The following is a 17,365-nucleotide window of genomic DNA, read 5'->3' on the forward strand; positions in this document are numbered from 1 at the left end:
ATTTTATTCCTGTAAGATCTACAATCAAGTGCCTAATGACGAACTGGATAATCTATGGCCCTCCAGCTGTTGTGGAACTACACATCCCATGAGGCATTGTTTAGGCATTGTAAAACTGACATGCCCAGACATTACTAGGCATGATGAGAATAGTTAGTTCCTGAACAACTGGAGGGCCATAGTTTGAAGATCCCTAAGGTCACCCTAGTCTGGCCAGCGAGCGTGTACAGACCGCAGCTCTGTGCTAGGTCGGCCGCGACATAGCCCCACTGGACGGGGGCTGGCCTGCAAGTTATTGTCTGTGTGTAGATGTGAGTCTCGCGCTGTCTTAAGAGACCTAGGTGTAAGTACCCTTAATGCCGCTTGTACTTGTTACTGTAAACCACACAGTTTAAAAGACATACAAATGGGGGGGAAGTACCGCGCTATAGGGTGTACGTATATCTCAGTGATAATAAATAATGTGAAATAGTAGAACCATATGTTGTGTCAAATTATAAACCAAAGATGATATACAAATTCAAAATCACATGTGTATAAGTAAATAATGTAAAACAATATCCAAAATGTAATAAGTAAAATACTGGAGGAGCTTGAGGTAATTGTGTACCTAAATAATGGATGTGCCAATAAAGTGCTCTGTGACAATAAAGTTAAAATATGCTCAATAAATAATGAAGGTGCTTATGGTGGTTCTATCTCCAAGTAATAAAATGTTGAAAGTGCCAATAAAGTGCTCGGTGATTATTAAATCTGTTTAAATCAAGCTATTAGTAAATTTGCCATAATAAGATATTCAAAGATGGCGGTCCCGGTATATCCAGACACACGCGCCATATAAGAAATACACAAAGAAAAAGGTTGATTCATGCACATCCAGCTCTAGGACTATAAATAACGTCACCCCCATATGCAAATTATCCCCTGAAGAAGTCACGTGAGCGACCGTGAGGTAACGCATAGGGCATAGCACCGGAAGTGACATTACGGGACACGGAAGTCCCGCGGCAATTTTAAATGTGAGTGGATATTATTTTCTTCAATAAATGTGAATTCTGAAATAATACACTATATTGGCCCCTTATTTTTGAGATCCAAAGTCTGACCACGTGAACCCCAGCGGGATCCAGATAAGGAGGAGCATGCCACCATCCCCTTTGCAGAGGAAAAGAGTAGGAGGGACCAGATCGTATACCCCATCTTGTATACTTGGAAAAGGAGCGGAGAGAGCAGATCTTTATTAGATCTAGAAGCGCAACACCTGAGGCATTAAGGTGAGCATATAGCACACCTATAGGTGAAGAGCACGCCAGAATCGCACGGTGTATAGGTGGAAGAAAACATTAATGTGACATATAGAAAAAGAAGATTTGTGGTCACTGTTTAACCACTTAAGCCCCGGAAGATTTTACCCACTTCCTGACCAGACCCCTTTTTTCAACTTGGCACTTCGTGACTTTAACTGACAATTGCGCGGTCATGCAATGCTGTACCCAAACTAAATTTATGTCCTTTTTTTCCCACAAACAGAGCTTTCTTTTGGTGGTATTTGATCACCTCTGCGCTTTTTATTTTTTGCGATATTAATAAAAAAAAGCGAAAATTTTGCGAAAAAATTACATTTTCAACTTTCTTTTAAAAAATATCCAATATACTGAATTTATGTCATTTTTTTTTGGCCAAAATATATTTCTCTTACGTCCTCCGACAGTCGCCGCCTCTTCATATTCGTCACATATGGGGTATTAGATTTTGCTCCGAAGGAGTAGCTAGGCAACAGAATATGTTAACAATAAAGCTTTAACATATCCCACCCTCAAGGGGTGGTCCCCTCAGTCAATACCCTCCTACTTCCTGCAACCATATCTCAGTTTTAATGTCTAGCTTGTCAGGAGTGGCTAGCTCTCTCTGTGCTGGGACTTTTTGTCCCAGACTCTTTCTTCTTTTTAATATTTTATTTGAGTTTTTTCTCTACCTTTACTTAGCTGTTGTTTTTGTCAGCATTAGTTAGTTCTTCGGACGAAGAGGATCATGCGGACTGGGTCTCGGGCTGATCCCCCTGATCGCAGGTCGTGGGTCAGTGGCTTCCCAGTCTGCCATCGAGCGTTCAGCCAGGTAACGCTCCTGGCACGGTGAACGACCCATCCCTGTTCGGTGCAGGGATGATTGGTGAGGTGGCTACCTCACCGGACGCTGTGCGGTTTCTTAACCGCCATTGTGTGCGTCTTGAATTGCGACTCTCCCTGCCTCATGTGCAGCGGCTTGTTCGCCTGTGCGGGTTCCCCACGCCATGTGAGGTAAGTGTGTCTATGTGGGGACCTGTCTGTCTGGGGGGGGTCTCAGTCTGGGACTGTGTAACCTGCCTTTAAATCACACTGCTTGTCTCCCTATCTCTCGGCTGCATGCTGTGGGCTGCAAGGGGGGGGGGGAGCTGTATGACACTGTGTGTGTCAGGCTGGGCAGCGTGGGAAGCTGTGTGCTGTGGGGCATGTTTTTAATGGCATGTTGGGGCATATACAGCGATCGCTGCGGCGATCTAACATGTATCCATATAATGGGATGAAATTGTGTGTGTTTTTATGCACTGTGGAGCGGCGATTTCGGCGCCAAACGACGCCATTTTACCGGCGCCCGCTCCGGCCGCATGGTTTACATGCACGGCGGCCATTTTCTTGTAGCCTCCATAGGCTTACATAGAGCGCCCTGGCAGCATCACTTCCTCTTTCCTGGAACACCGGTCGAGGCAGCAGCAGCAGCGGGGTCTCCTCAGGTTTTATCCTTCTATTCCTGTTGTCCATTGCCTGTATTCAGTCTGTATATTCCCTGTGGGGGTCTCATTGTGCCTGAGTGTGTGCGGTGGGCTGCGCTTGCCGCGCTTGCTGAAAGGGGGTTAACCCTTGGTTGTCTGGCGTACAGGGGCAATGGATTCTCAGGAGGGCAAGTTTCCCACAGTATTGGTGGAAAGCCAGGGGACCGCTGTTTCCCCCCCAGGGGGGGATTTAGCCACTATTGTGGCTGGCCTTGCTGCCCAGGTGCAAATGCTGGTGGCTGCTCAATCTACTAAACGGCCCAGAGTTGCTCTGTCCTCCGATTCTGAGGGTGAAGGTGATGGGGCTGTTCTGGCAGGGACCCCCCTATCGGGGTCCCGCTCCTCTCTTGATCTAGTGGGGTCTGAGGTAGAGGCTGAGGTTGAGGGGGTTGATAATTCTCCCCCTGGCTCGCCTGAAGAGCTTGCAATCATGGATGAGTTGATTGCTTCCATTAAGCAGACGCTACGTTTGCAGGACGAAGTGTGTCCCCCCGCTGCCTTGGCGGCTTATGGGACGCAGAGAAAACGCAGGACGCCGCAGGTTTTTCCCTGCAATGCTGATTTTCAGCGCGCTGTAAAGGATCAATGGCGCGATCTGCGCAAGCCTTTTGCGGTACCAAGTAAATTCAAGCTGCGTTATCCTTTCTCCCCTGCCACTGATGAACGGTGGTGTGTGCCTCCACCAGTGGATCATGCAATTGCGGTTTTGAACAAAGCCACTGCGATTCCTGCAGAGGGATCCCCTGTTTTCCGTGATGCCACGGATAGGAGACTGGAGTCTCTTGCCCGTCATACTTATTCTGTTACGGGTTCTATGCTTAAGGCTCTGTTTGCTTCTCTCATGGCGGCCCAGGCGATCGCAAGTTGGACGCAGATGCTTAGGCGCGTCCTAGTGGCCGATTCGGCCTCGGCGGCGACCCTGGACATGGTGGATCAGATCCACCAGGGTGTCATGTACCTGTGTGATGCGGACCTGGACCTGATTCCGTTGGCTGCACGTGTGCACAGCGTGGCGGTGTTGTCTCGCCGCCTGGTTTGGTTGAAATGTTGGTCGGTGGACCAATCTTCACGTAAAACCTTAGCCAATCTGCCTTATGATGGGTCTCGCCTTTTTGGGGAGTCCCTGGATGTGTTGATTAAGGGGATCACCGGGGGTAAGAGCACTCTCTTGCCCCATTTCCCCAAGGCTAAGGGGGCTTCTGGGAAGAAGCATGCGAATTTTCGGCCCCCTCAGGGGTCCTTTCGTGCCTTTCGGCCGCACTACAAGGGCAAACCGTTCAAAGGCCAGGGCTCTCAGTAGAAACCCTGGTCTGGGAAACAGAAGTCCGGCCAATCCGGACCTGCGGCCCATAACAGTTCGGCCTGAAGGGGCGCCCTCACCCAGTTTTGGGGTGGGGGGACGCTTGCTCGGTTTTCTTCAGCCCTGGTTGGCCCGTGTGCGGGACAGATGGGTTCTGGAAATCGTTCGATCTGGTTACAAGATCGAGTTTCTCTCTCGGCCAGAGAGCAGATTTTTTCCCTCAAATCTACAACTGTCTCCAGAGCGCCTGCGGGATCTGCACCTGGCGGTGCGGGACCTGAGGGCTCAGGGAGTGGTGGTTCCGGTGCCTCATCGGGACAGATTTCGGGGGTTTTATTCCAATCTGTTCACCGTGCCCAGAAAGGAGGGCAAGGTTCGTCCGATTCTGGACTTGAAAGCTCTGAACCGCTCTGTGCGGGTTCGCAAGTTCCGCATGGAATCCCTGCGCTCGGTGGTGGCTGCCCTGGTTCCGGGGGAATTCATGGCCTCCATCGATTTGAAGGATGCGTATCTTCACATCCCCATATTCGAGGGTCACCAGAGATACCTTCGATTTGCCATTGCGGAGGATCACTACCAGTTCGTGGCGTTGCCCTTTGGGCTCGCCTCGGCTCCGCGGGTCTTCACCAAGGTGCTTGCACCGGTTCTGGCATTATTGAGGGCCCAGGGCATTTCTGTCCTGGGGTATCTGGACGACATTCTGATTCGGTCTGCGACCAGTCAGGGTCTGGAGAAGGACCTGTCTGTCACGATGCAAACTCTGCAGGAGTTCGGTTGGACGATAAATGTTCCAAAGTCGACACTGAGTCCGTCGGTTCGTCTTCCCTATCTGGGAATGATACTGGACTCGGTGCAGGCGAAGGTCTTCCTGCCGGAAGACAAACTCAGGACTCTTCAGGAGGAAGTCAGGTCCCTCAGGGACGTTCCGCACTCGTCTCTGCGGACGTGTATGAGATGTCTGGGATTGATGGTCTCGGCTTTCGAGGCGATTCCTTTCGCGCAGTTTCACACGCGGGGTCTCCAGGCGGAGATCTTGTCCAAGTGGGACGGGCGACCTCAATCTCTGGATCTTCAGATCTCGTTGAGTCATCGCACCAGGGAAAACCTTCTGTGGTGGCTCCAGTCCCCGTTGGTGTCCGGGGGCAAGTCGTTTCGTCCGATCTCGTGGACGATAATCACCACGGATGCCAGCCTGTCGGGCTGGGGTGGTGTTCTGGGCGTTCTGTCCGCCCAGGGGACCTGGTCGGAGGGGGAGTCTTCCCTCCCGATCAACATTCTGGAATTGCGTGCGATAAGGCTCTGTCTTCATCGCTGGACGGACCGGCTGCAGGGCTGCCCGGTTCGGGTGCAGACGGACAATGCCACGGCGGTGGCCTACATCAACCACCAAGGGGGCACCAGGAGTGCCCGAGCGGCTCGAGAAGTGGCCAACATTCTGTCTTGGGCCGAGACTCATGTCCCGGCGATAACGGCGGTTCACATTCCGGGAGTGGAGAACTGGCAGGCGGACTATCTGAGTCGCCAGACCCTGGATCAGGGGGAATGGTCTCTCCATCCGGCTGTCTTCCAGATGTTGTGCGCGAAGTGGGGTCTTCCAGATGTGGACCTGTTCGCGTCTCGCCTCAACTACAAGGTGAAGAGGTTCGTGGCAAGGACGCGCGACCCTCGGGCAGACGCGTCGGACGCGTTAGTGGCCCCGTGGCATCAGTACAGGCTGATGTACGCGTTTCCACCGATTCAGTTGCTGTCCAGGTTCCTTCGCAGGTTACACTCGGAACGCAGCACGGTGATTCTTGTGGCACCGGACTGGCCTCGCCGGTCCTGGTACGCAGACCTCGTGAATCTGGCGGTCGACGCCCCCTGGCGTCTGCCTCTTCGGGACGATCTACTGTCTCAAGGACCGATTTACCATCCTGCTTTACAGTCGCTGGCTTTGACGGCCTGGCTGTTGAGACCGAGGTCCTGAAGGAGAAGGGTCTCTCTCCAGAGGTCGTTCATACCTTGATCAACGCGAGGAAGTCTTCCTCGGGAAAGGTTTATTACCGTACTTGGAAGGCCTATTTTGCCTGGTGTGAGTCCAGGGGGTTTTCACCCCGCACGTACTCGGTTTCCCGTGTGCTGTCTTTCCTTCAGACGGGTGTCGATCAGCGTTTGGCGCTGGCTACGATAAAGGGTCAGGTGTCTGCGCTGGCCGTTCTGTTTCAACGTCCCGTGGCTTCCAACTCCTTGGTTGGCACTTTTATTCAGGGTGTGCGGCATCTGGTTCCTCCTAGGAGGGATCCTTTGCCCCCTTGGGACTTGAATCTAGTCCTATCTGTGTTACAACGTGCTCCTTTTGAACAGATCAGGGAGATCTCGTTGTCTATGTTGTCCAAAAAGGTCGCCTTTTTGGTGGCGATCACTTCGGCTCGCAGAGTGTCGGAACTGGCGGCTTTGTCCTGCAAGTCTCCGTACCTGGTTGTTCATTTGGATAAGGTGGTCTTGCGACCTAATCCTTCTTTTCTGCCGAAACGAGTTTCGGAATTCCATCTTAACGAGGATATTGTTTTGCCTTCGTTGTGCACGAAGCCTAAACATCCAAAGGAAGTGAGATTGCACTCTCTGGATGTTGTTCGGGCGATAAGGGTTTACCTTAAATCGACTGAGTCTTTTCGTAAGACGGACTCCTTGTTTGTTCTTCCAGAGGGCCCTCGGAAGGGCATGGCGGCTTCGGCCTCCACCATCGCCAAATGGATCAGGCAGACCATTGAACAGGCCTATGCCTTGCAGGGGAAGGTTCCCCCTGTGCCTGTGAAGGCGCACTCTACTAGATCTCTGAGTACGTCTTGGGCCTGCCGTCATGGGGCTTCTGTAGCCCAGGTGTGTAAGGCGGCGACTTGGTCGACCGTGCACACTTTCACAAAATTCTACAAAGTAGATGTTCAGGCATCGGCGGATGCTTCCTTTGGCCGCAAGGTTCTTAGTGCGGCTGTTCCATAGGGTCCCTTGTTGGGGACTCCTGGCTGTTGGGATAGTTTTTTTGTGTCCCCTGGTTTTTTGTCTTTTCCTGGGTTGTTGCTCCTGTTGAGCACTCATTTTTGCTGTTGCCCAGCTGGTTTCCTTCCTTTGGTAAGGTTCCTTTCTTTGATGTGGAGACTGCGTTGCCTTTCGGCGCGGATGCGTTTCCCACCCCTCATGTTTGCACTGCTTTGGGACGTCCCCATATGTGACGAATATGAAGAGGCGGCGACTGTCGGAGGACGTAAGAGAAAACGGAATTTTTGTAAAATCTTACCTGTAAAATTCCTTTCTCTGAGTCCTCCGACAGTCGCCGCCCCCGCCCCTCTTTTGGGGTTTGAATGTATACTCTACTGCTATTCCACTAAAACTGAGATATGGTTGCAGGAAGTAGGAGGGTATTGACTGAGGGGACCACCCCTTGAGGGTGGGATATGTTAAAGCTTTATTGTTAACATATTCTGTTGCCTAGCTACTCCTTCGGAGCAAAGTCTAATACCCCATATGTGACGAATATGAAGAGGCGGCGACTGTCGGAGGACTCAGAGAAAGGAATTTTACAGGTAAGATTTTACAAAAATTCCGTTTTAGCTACATGTCTTTGACAAAAAAAATTCAATGAGCGTATTTTTATTGGTTTGCGCAAAAGTTATAGCGTCTACAAACTATGGTATAAATACTGAAATTTATGTAGCTTTAATTTCTGACTGCCTATCTAATTTCATGAAGTGCTAAAATGGCAGGGCAGAACAAACCCCCCCCCCCCCCAAACTGCCACTTTTTGGAAAGTAGACATCCTAGGGAATGTTCTGAGAGGTATGTTGAGCTCATTGAATATTTCATTTTTTTGTCTGAAAAATGACTAAAAAAATATATATATATTTTTTTTTTTACACAAAGTGGTCATTGAAATGATATATTGCTCACACATGCCATGGGTATATGTGTAATTACACCCCAAAATATATTCTGCTGCTTCTCCTGAGTACAGGGATACCACATATGTGAGACTTTTTGGGAGCCTAGCGGTGTACGGGAGCCCGAAAACAAGTCACCACCATCAGAATTTCGAAGGGCGTACATTTTTCATTGCATTTTCTCACTACCTATAATGGTTTAGGAGGCCCTGAAATGTGAAGATACCACAAAACCCCCCCAAATTACCCCATTTTGGAAAGTAGACACCCCAAGCTGTTTGCTGAGGGGCATGGTGAGTCCATGGAATATTTTATATTTTGCCACAAGTTTGGGGAAATATATATATATATGTATATATTTTTTTTACACAAAGTTGTCAGTAAATGATATATTGCTCACACATGCCATGGGTAGATGTGAAATGACACCCCAAAATACATTCTGCTGCTTCTCCTGAGTACAGGGATACCTCGTGTGAGACTTTTTTGCAGTCTAGCCGAGTACAGGACCCCGAAAACCAGTCCCCACTTTCAGGCTTTCCAAGGGCGTAAATTGTTGATTTCACTCCTGACTACCTATCACAGTTTCAGAGGCCCTAAAATTCCAAGATAGCACAAAACCCCCCCAAATGACCCCATTTTGGAAAGTAGACACCCCAAGCTATTTGCTGAGAGGCATGGTGAGTCCATGGAATATTTTATATTTTGCCACAAGTTCCGGGAAATATATATATATTTTTTTTTTTTTACACAAAGTTGTCAGTAAATGATATATTGCTCACACATGCCATGGGTATATGTGAAATGACACCCCAAAATACATTCTGCTGCTTCTCCTGAGTACAGGGATACCCCATGTGTGAGACTTTTTTGAAGTCTACCCGAGTACAGGACCCCGAAAACCAATCCCCACTTTCAGGCTTTCCAGGGGTGTAAATTGTTGATTTCACTCCTGACTACCTATCACAGTTTCGGAGGCCATGAAATGCCAAGACAGCACAACCCCCCCCCCCAAATGACCCCTTTTCGGAAAGTAGACACCCTAAGATATTGGCAGAGAGGCATGTTGAGTGTTTTGCAGATCTCACTCTCCTGACAGACTCCATGGCAGCATAAGTATCGGGTTTGGCCCCGCCTCCAAACCTACCCATAGGACATCACTCCCATAAATCTTTGCACCTGTTCAGCACACGTGTTCCTTTTTTGTCCTCCTAATGGATTACCTGTATCCTACCTGAAGATGGATCCCAGGAGATGGATGTCTCTACCATTCGGGTATTGAGTTCTCCAATAAGCCCCAGCTGTTGCGGGGTATGGAGCAGGGGCGAAGATTCTTTTGACGTGCACCTTGGCCAAAAAGCCCAGCTGCTGCGGGTGGCCGGTACCCTGAAAGAATCATGAAGTCCGGTGTGTGCTGTATGCTCATCCATCCCTGGTGGCTAGCGGTTCGTTGGTGGTCGTGAGTACTTCTTGCCTGTCATATTTCTTTAACTCCATGGCAGCTTAAGTTTTTATTTCAGCTGGTTTTGTATGTTTTTTCCTTATTTCCTGGTGGCTAGGGCTACTGAGCATGTGCAGGCGCCTCAGAACGAGGCTTGGTTCTCGCACATGCTCAGTGACGATGTGGAGCATGTGCAGTAGGGTTTTTCGGCGCTGCTTGATGATGTCAGCGGGTGCCATATTGAAAACCCTTCAGGTGTCAGCAGAGTGTGTAGATCATACACTCTGTTGCTGGAAGTCTGTATTTTGCTGTCGGTTTCTCGGTGTGTCTACCTGCGGCATCCGCTGCTGCTCTGCATTTGCCCATACGGTCTTCCTGGTGAGTACCGGCCCCAGGTTTTTGGGAGTTATTCCCCCTCTCCTCTTTCTTCCTCTCTGATCCCGTTGTCCGGCTCATCCCTGCAGGTCAGCGCCAGATGGAAGCCTCCTCACCCTCAGCCCGCCCTTAATAGGTATGTGGGGCTTGGGGGTTGGGGTGTGTAGAGAGGGGGGGATTAGGGCATCATTTATGTCCTGGCTCCCTGTTTGTCTTGCTTTGTTCCTTTGTTTTACAGCCCTCCTAGGTCGGAACGGCATTCCTCACGCAAGAGTGAGCATCGCTCAAGTTCTCACCACCGGCACTCCTCCTCGAGATCTGCTCGGAGGTCACAGTCAGGCTCCCATCATCGTGGGAAATCATCTGCCTCAGCGGGCCCCTCGCGACGCCCAGATAGAGTGGGCTGTTGGGGTTGTGGTGCACGTGTCCCTGAAAGCAAGTCAATGTGTGACAAATGCTTCTCTCAAGCTGCGGGAGAGAGGGACAATCCAGACCAGCGACTGGAGGCCCTAGTCAAGAGGGTCGTCAAGGATTCCCTGGCAGACGTGGGAGTAGGTCGGGCGCAGAGCCCAGAAGTGACTCCAAGCCCTCCCCTTGGAAGACAGCCTAGGGAAGATCCTGAAACCTCTCAACCTAGGCACATGTCAGAGAGTGATTCAGAGACTGAAGATCCCTGCTTGGGATTTGAGTATGCTCTCGTCCCCTCCTTAGTCAGAGCGGTAAGAGAGACCCTGAATTGGGAAGACCAAAAACAGAAGAGATTCTTTAAGCAGCTCTGCAAAGAGCGTCTCAACTTCCCTTTTTTGGGTGAATTAGGGGATATCATTACTGAAGAATGGAATAGAGTGGAAAGGAAGAATTCCATGCTTTCCAAAATGTCCCGGTTATATCCTTTCAAGGAAGAAGATGTAAAACATCTAGAATCTTCTCCCTTGGTGGACACCGCAGTCATGAGGCTGGTCAAACATGTGACCCTCCCACTAGAGGACACAGCCTCCTTTAAATATCCTTTGGATAGGAGGATGGATTCTGATCTTAAGAATCTACCTGACTGTGGGAATGGCCTGCAAGCCGGCACTGGCCTTAGCCTCATTATCCAAAGCAATGGAGTTGTGGTCTGACTTAGTGGATGAATCCTTTCGGAGCCTTTCTGAGGAGGCTGCCAGAAGTTCCCCGATTCAGGAACTTGGGATGGCTTTGTCTTTTCTGGGGGAGGCATCTATTGACCTTATACGTCTGTTGGCCAGGGTTATGCTGTCCTCAGTAACGGCCAAGAGGGCTTTGTGGCTCCGCCCTTGGATGGCTGACCCAGCTTCCAAACAAGTCTAAAGCCGTATTCCTTTTGGAGGCTCCTCCCTCTTTGGGAATAAGCTGGATGAGGCGATAACCAGGGCCACGGGCGGCAGGTCTGGGTTTCTCCCTCAGGCTCGACGCCCTCTCAATCCAAGGAAAGGACAACCCAGAAGGTATGTTCCTGACTGTGCCAGGGAAGCACGTACCTATAGGCCTGGCAGAAAATTTGGTCGCAACTGGAGAGCATGACAAACCTCCTCGCGGAAACCTTCTAAGAGTGTCCCCTCCGGTGAACGTGATACAACCAAGTCTTTTTGAGATTGGGCCCGCTCAGACATGTCGGGTGGGGGCTCGGTTGCTACACTTCCGGCATGTCTGGGCGGCCTCAATCCGAGACTCCTGGACTGTCAGGACAGTCACGTACGGGCACAAGTGGATTTTCAGAGAAACTCTAAGATCAAGGTTTCTTCCTACCTCCCTGCCACCCTCAGGAGAGAAGCGCCAGGCACTATTTTCCTACATAAAGTCACTAGTTTCTCAAGGGGCTGTCGTCTCCGTACCAGAACCAGAGTGCAGCCAGGGAATCTACTCCCCTCTTTTCTTGGTTCGCAAGAAAAACTGAACATGGAGACCAGTCAGCGATCTGACCTTTCGAAATCAATTCATCAGAAAGGAAAGGTTCAAGATGGAAACTCTTCTTTCTATTCAACAGGCGGTCCAACCTGCGGACTGGATGGTGTCTATAGACTTAAAGGATGCCTATTTCCATGTCCCTGTTGCAGAAGATTTCCAGAAATACCTCCGGTTTTCTGTCAATTAATTACACCTTCAGTTCACTTGCCTCCCCTTCGGGCTCTCCACTTCTCCACGAACCTTCTCGAAAGTTTTGCTGGCTGTGGTAGCTCTATTGAGAACAAAGGGCATTCGCTTACATCATTACTTGGACGATCTGCTCTTCTTGTCCCAAGCCAAATATCAGCTGTTGAAGCACCTGGACCAGGTGGTGTCCACCCTTCAGATGTTTGGGTGGCTGCTAAATCTAGAGAAAAGTCATCTAATTCCCACCCAGTCTCTCGTCTACCTCGGGGCCTTGTTCAATACACTAACAGCGACAGTGTCCCTTCCGGAGGAGAAAAATCACGGTGGTCAGGGACAGGATTCTCCGTGCCCTCGCACCACTTCACCTCCAAGCACGTCAGTGCTTAAGAATAATCGGGACCATGGTGGCTGTAGCTCCCATGGTAAAGTGGGCCCTATGGAGAATGAGGCCTTTCCAAAAAGGCTTTCTTCGTCAATGGGACACCTGGCATTTGGATCATACCATCTTCCTGACCCCAGCCATGAGAGCAAGTCTTCCATGGTGGCTGCAGCGGGAGCATCTTCTGTGCTGCCATTCTCTTGTACAGACCTCATGGGTTGTGATAACATCGGACGCCAGCAGCACAGGTTGGGGGGCTCATTGCCACTCGGAAGTGGCTCAGGGCAAATGGAAATTCCCCTCCCAGGGGATAATGTCCAACATTCTGGAGCTACTGGCGGCCCTTCAAGCTCTGAAAGCGTTCCCTCACTTGACAAAAGGTCTTCCAGTGATGCTAAGACTGGACAACACCTCAGCAGTCGCATACATAAGGAAGCAAGGAGGGACACGCAGTTGGTCCTTGCTGCAAAAGGTGGAGCCAATTATGGTCTGGGCTCAAAAGAACTTGTCTGACCTGTCAGCAGTGTATGTTCCGGGAGTCCAAGGTGTCCAAGCCGACTTTCTATCTCGTGTGCAGTTGGACAACAACGAGTGGTCTCTCCACGAGGAGGTCTTCGAGTGGATCCTGAGCCTGGGGTTCTCCCCAGGGGTAGACCTGTTTGCCTCTTCTCGCAACCGTGCGAGAAGAGGCAAAAAATACTGTGCGAGGTTCAGGGATCCTCAGGCTCTGGGGTTGGACGCCCTCACGGATTGTTGGAGGTTCAACAGGGCATATGCCTTTCCCCAGTTCCCATAATCCTTCAGTTTCTCCGGAGACTCAGGTCGGAAGCAGCGGAAATAGTGGCGGTGATTCCATTCTGGCCCAACAGGCCTTGGTTCCCTCTGCTAACACTTCTCAGCATTCAGGAAACGATTCCGCTGCCTCTCATGCAAGATCTACTATCTCAAGGCACCATATTGCATCCTTGTCCAGCCCGGCTGCATCTGAAGGTTTGGCTGTTGAGAGGGGAAGGCTACAAGCCTTAGGGTGCTCTGAAGAGGCCATCTCTACACTTTTGAGTGCCAGAGGGAGTTCAACTAATAAAGTGTATGAGAGAATTTGGTCAAGATTTTCCTCTCATCTGGCCACTATGTTCAACCCTCATTCATCCATCAGGATTCAGGATGTGCTAAACTTTCTACAGTCTGGTCTAGATCTTCCTCTATCAGTGAGTTCTCTGAGAGTTCAGGTGTCGGCTATTTCAGCCTTTACCGGCATTTCTTGGGCTACCCATACGCTAGTCCGACAATTCTTCAAAGGGGGCGATGAGACTCAGGCCCCAGAAGAAGCCAAGGTTTCCCAAATGGGATCTCCCCTTAGTTCTGGACTTTCTATCACAACGATTACGTGACACAGATGAAACTCTTACCATCAAGGAGTTGACATTGATGACCGTGTTCCTGGTAGCCATTACATCGGCGAAGAGAGTCTCTGAAATCGGAGCTTTAGGGGCACAGGAGCCCTTTCTAACCTTCTTTCCAGACAGGGTAGTATTAATCCCTATGCTGGAGGCTAGACCAAAGGTTACTTCAGTTTTTCATGAAAACACGGAAATAGTTCTGCCTACCTTTAGGCAAGAAGAAGATTCTTCTGTCCATCTGCTGGATGTTGGAAATTGCCTCAAGCAGTATCTAGAAGCTACGGTCTCCTTTCGACAGTCAGATCATTTGTTTGTCACTTTCAGTGGAAAGAACAAGGGTCTTCGGGCTTCTTCAAGGTCCATCTCTTCTTGGATCATCCAAACTATCCAATGGGCTAAGGGCTTGACCCCTTCAGTGGCGATTACGGCTCATTCAACTCGGATTGCCTCTACGTCCTGGGCAGTGTCCAGACACGTCTCCCCTGAAGTGATTTGTAGAGCAGCGTCCTGGTCCTCTATAAATACTTTTTTGTCTCACTATTGTGTTGAGCCGGCGGCTCTTTCTTCTGTTAACTTTGGTTTACAAGTCCTGTCTGTTTGACAGAGTAAAATTAAAGTTTTGTTCAGCACCTGCCCACCCTTTTGTGTACGGCGAGTTATTTCCCGATACGTATGATGCCATGGAGTCTGTCAGGAAAACGGAAAATTTATATCAAATACTTACCGTAATTTTCCTTTCCTGATGGACTCCATGGCAGCAGGAGTTCCCTCCCGGATTCTGAGGAGGATAGTTACAGAACACGTGTGCTGAACAGGTGCAAAGATTTATGGGAGTGATGTCCTATGGGTAGGTTTGGAGGCGGGGCCAAACCCGATACGTATGCTGCCATGGAGTCCATCAGGAAAGGAAAATTACGGTAAGTATTTGATATAAATTTTCCGTTTTTTGTCACAAAGTTTTGGAAATTGAAAAAAGAGGGAAAAAAATGCATTTTCCTGTCTTTTCTTCATTTTCCAAAAAAAATGAGAGCTGCAAAATACTCACCATGCCTCTCAGCAAATAGATTGGAGTGTCTACTTTGCAAAATGGGGTCATTTGGGGGGGGGGGGGGGGGTTGTGCCATCTTGGCATTTCATGGACTTCAAAAGTGTGATAGGTAGTACGGAGTGAGATCAACAATTTACGCCCTTAGAAAGCCAGAAGGTGCGGATTGGTTTTCTGGGTCCTGTACGCGGCTAGACTGCCAAAAAGTCTCACACATGGGGTATCCCTGTACTCAGGAGAAGCAGCAGAATGCATTTTGGGGTGTCATTTCACATATACCCATGGCATGCGTGAGCATTATATCATTTACTGACAACTTTGGGAAAAAAAAAAAATAATAATAATAATTTTCCCGAAACTTGTGGCAAAATATAAACTATTCCATGGACTCACCATGCCTCTCAGCTAATAGCTTGGAGTGTCTACTTTGCAAAATGGGGTCATTTGGGGGGGTTTTGTGCTATCTTGAAATTTTAGGGTCTCTAAAACTGTGACAGGTAGCGCAGTGGTAAAATCAGCAATTTACGCCATTAGAAAACCTGAAGATGGAAATTGGTTTTCAGGGTCGCGTACACACCTAGGCTCACAAAAAGTCTCACACATGTGGTATCCCTGTACTCAGGAGAAGCAGCAGAATGTATTTAGGGGTGTCATTTCACATATTCCCATGGCATGCGTGAGCGATATATCATTTAGTGACAACTTTCTGTAAAAAAAAAAAACAAATTGTCATCTTCCCGAAACTTAGGACAAAATATAAAATACTCCATGGACTCAATATGCCTATCAGCAAATAGCTTTGGGTGTCTACTTTTCAAAAAGGGGTCATTTGAGGGGTGTTTGAACAGTCCTGGCATTTTATGCTCAATCTTAGCCACACATCACCCACTCTTCTAACCACTTGAAAACCAAGCCTTTTCTGTGACTTTTTGTTTACATGAAAAAATATTTTTTTTTTTTACTAGAAAATTACTTTGAACCCCCAAACATTATATATTTCTTTAAAGCAGAGGCCCTATAGAATAAAATGGTGAATGTTGCAAATTTTTTTGTCACACGGTATTTGCGCACAGATTTTCCAAACGCAATTTCTGCAAAAAAAATAATTTTTTTTTTTAATTTATTGCACAAATACACTATATAATTCCAATTTGTTTGGTAAAATTTAAAAGATGATCTTATGCCGAGTACATAGATACCAAACATGACATGCTTTAAAAATTTCGCACGCCTGTGCAGCGGCAACAAAGTACGTACATTTTTAAAAGCCTTTAAAAGTCTTTACAGGTTACCACTTTAGACTTACAGAGGAGGTCTACTGCAAAAATTACTGCACTCGACCTGGCGTTCGCGGCGATACCTCACATGCATGCTGCAATTGCGGTTTACATATGACACTAAACCAACGCTTGCGTGCGCCATTGCGAGCAAGCGCGGGGGGGGGGGGGCTTGATTTTTTTTTTATTTTATTTTGCTTTTTTTATGTTATTTTGACACCTTTCCTTTCATTTTTTTTTAATCATTTTTATTATCACAGTGAATTTAAATATCCCCTATGATAGCAATCTGTAGTGACAGGCACTCTTTTTTAAAAAATTGGGGTCTTTTAGACTCTAGATCTCTCCTCTGACCGTAATGCATCTGACCACACCAAAATTGGTGTGATAAAATACTTTCCTAATTTCCCAATGGCCCTGTTTATTTATGGCGAAACAGAAGTCATGAAATGCTCGTAGCTTCCGGTATCTTAGGCCATAGAGATGATTGGAGCCATTCTCATCTCCAATTAGCTCTATGGTTAGATAATTGAACCACCGGCTGCACTCTCGGGTTAACCGGTGGGACAGGAGAGCCCGAGAAAAACCACGGAAGGCGGCGGTGGGGGGGTGAAGTCCCCTCCCACTGCATGTAAAAGCAGTCTAGCGGCCAATTATCCGCTAGGATTGCTTTTACATGTAAACCGACCGCTGGCTGTAAAAAACGATACCAAGATGATGCCTAAATCTGCAGGCATCATCCTAGTATAACCACTCAAAGTCCAGTAACGTACCAGTACATTGCTGGTCCTTGTTTGGCATATAGGTTTTTTTTTTTTTTCATGCAGCCTGTGGGCTGAACGGAAAAAAAGAGAACCTATCAGAAATCAGCACAGGAATAATGTGTAGTATTACTCATCATTAACAGCCCAAACAACCACCCACTGAATTTAATGATGGGTATACACAACACTATTCCACGTATACCTAAATAGGATTTTAACTGCAGTGCTGAAATCAGAAAATCACCACAGCTGCTGCCAGCAAAGGTATCCATATATGCTGAGCGCCAACGCTGTTTGTGTCAGAATATATAAAATCAATGTCGTGGCAGCCGACGAGTACCTGCAAGAGAAACAGGTCACAAAAGAATGAAAAAACAAAGTACATTAAAAGTACAGTAGGAAGAGTAAAAGAACATCTAAAATGACTGACACAACAACAGTTTTTGGATCCTTTTATTTTTCTTTCTAACTGTTGTTTCTTGATTTGGGACTGCGATTTTCCAGCTTGGGTCTCTCCAAATGTCGATGGACATCCAACATCCTTCGAAA

The sequence above is a fragment of the Pelophylax lessonae genome (genome assembly GCF_965119305.1).
Source record: "Pelophylax lessonae genome assembly, chromosome: 13".
In the NCBI taxonomy this organism is placed as follows: domain Eukaryota; kingdom Metazoa; phylum Chordata; class Amphibia; order Anura; family Ranidae; genus Pelophylax; species Pelophylax lessonae.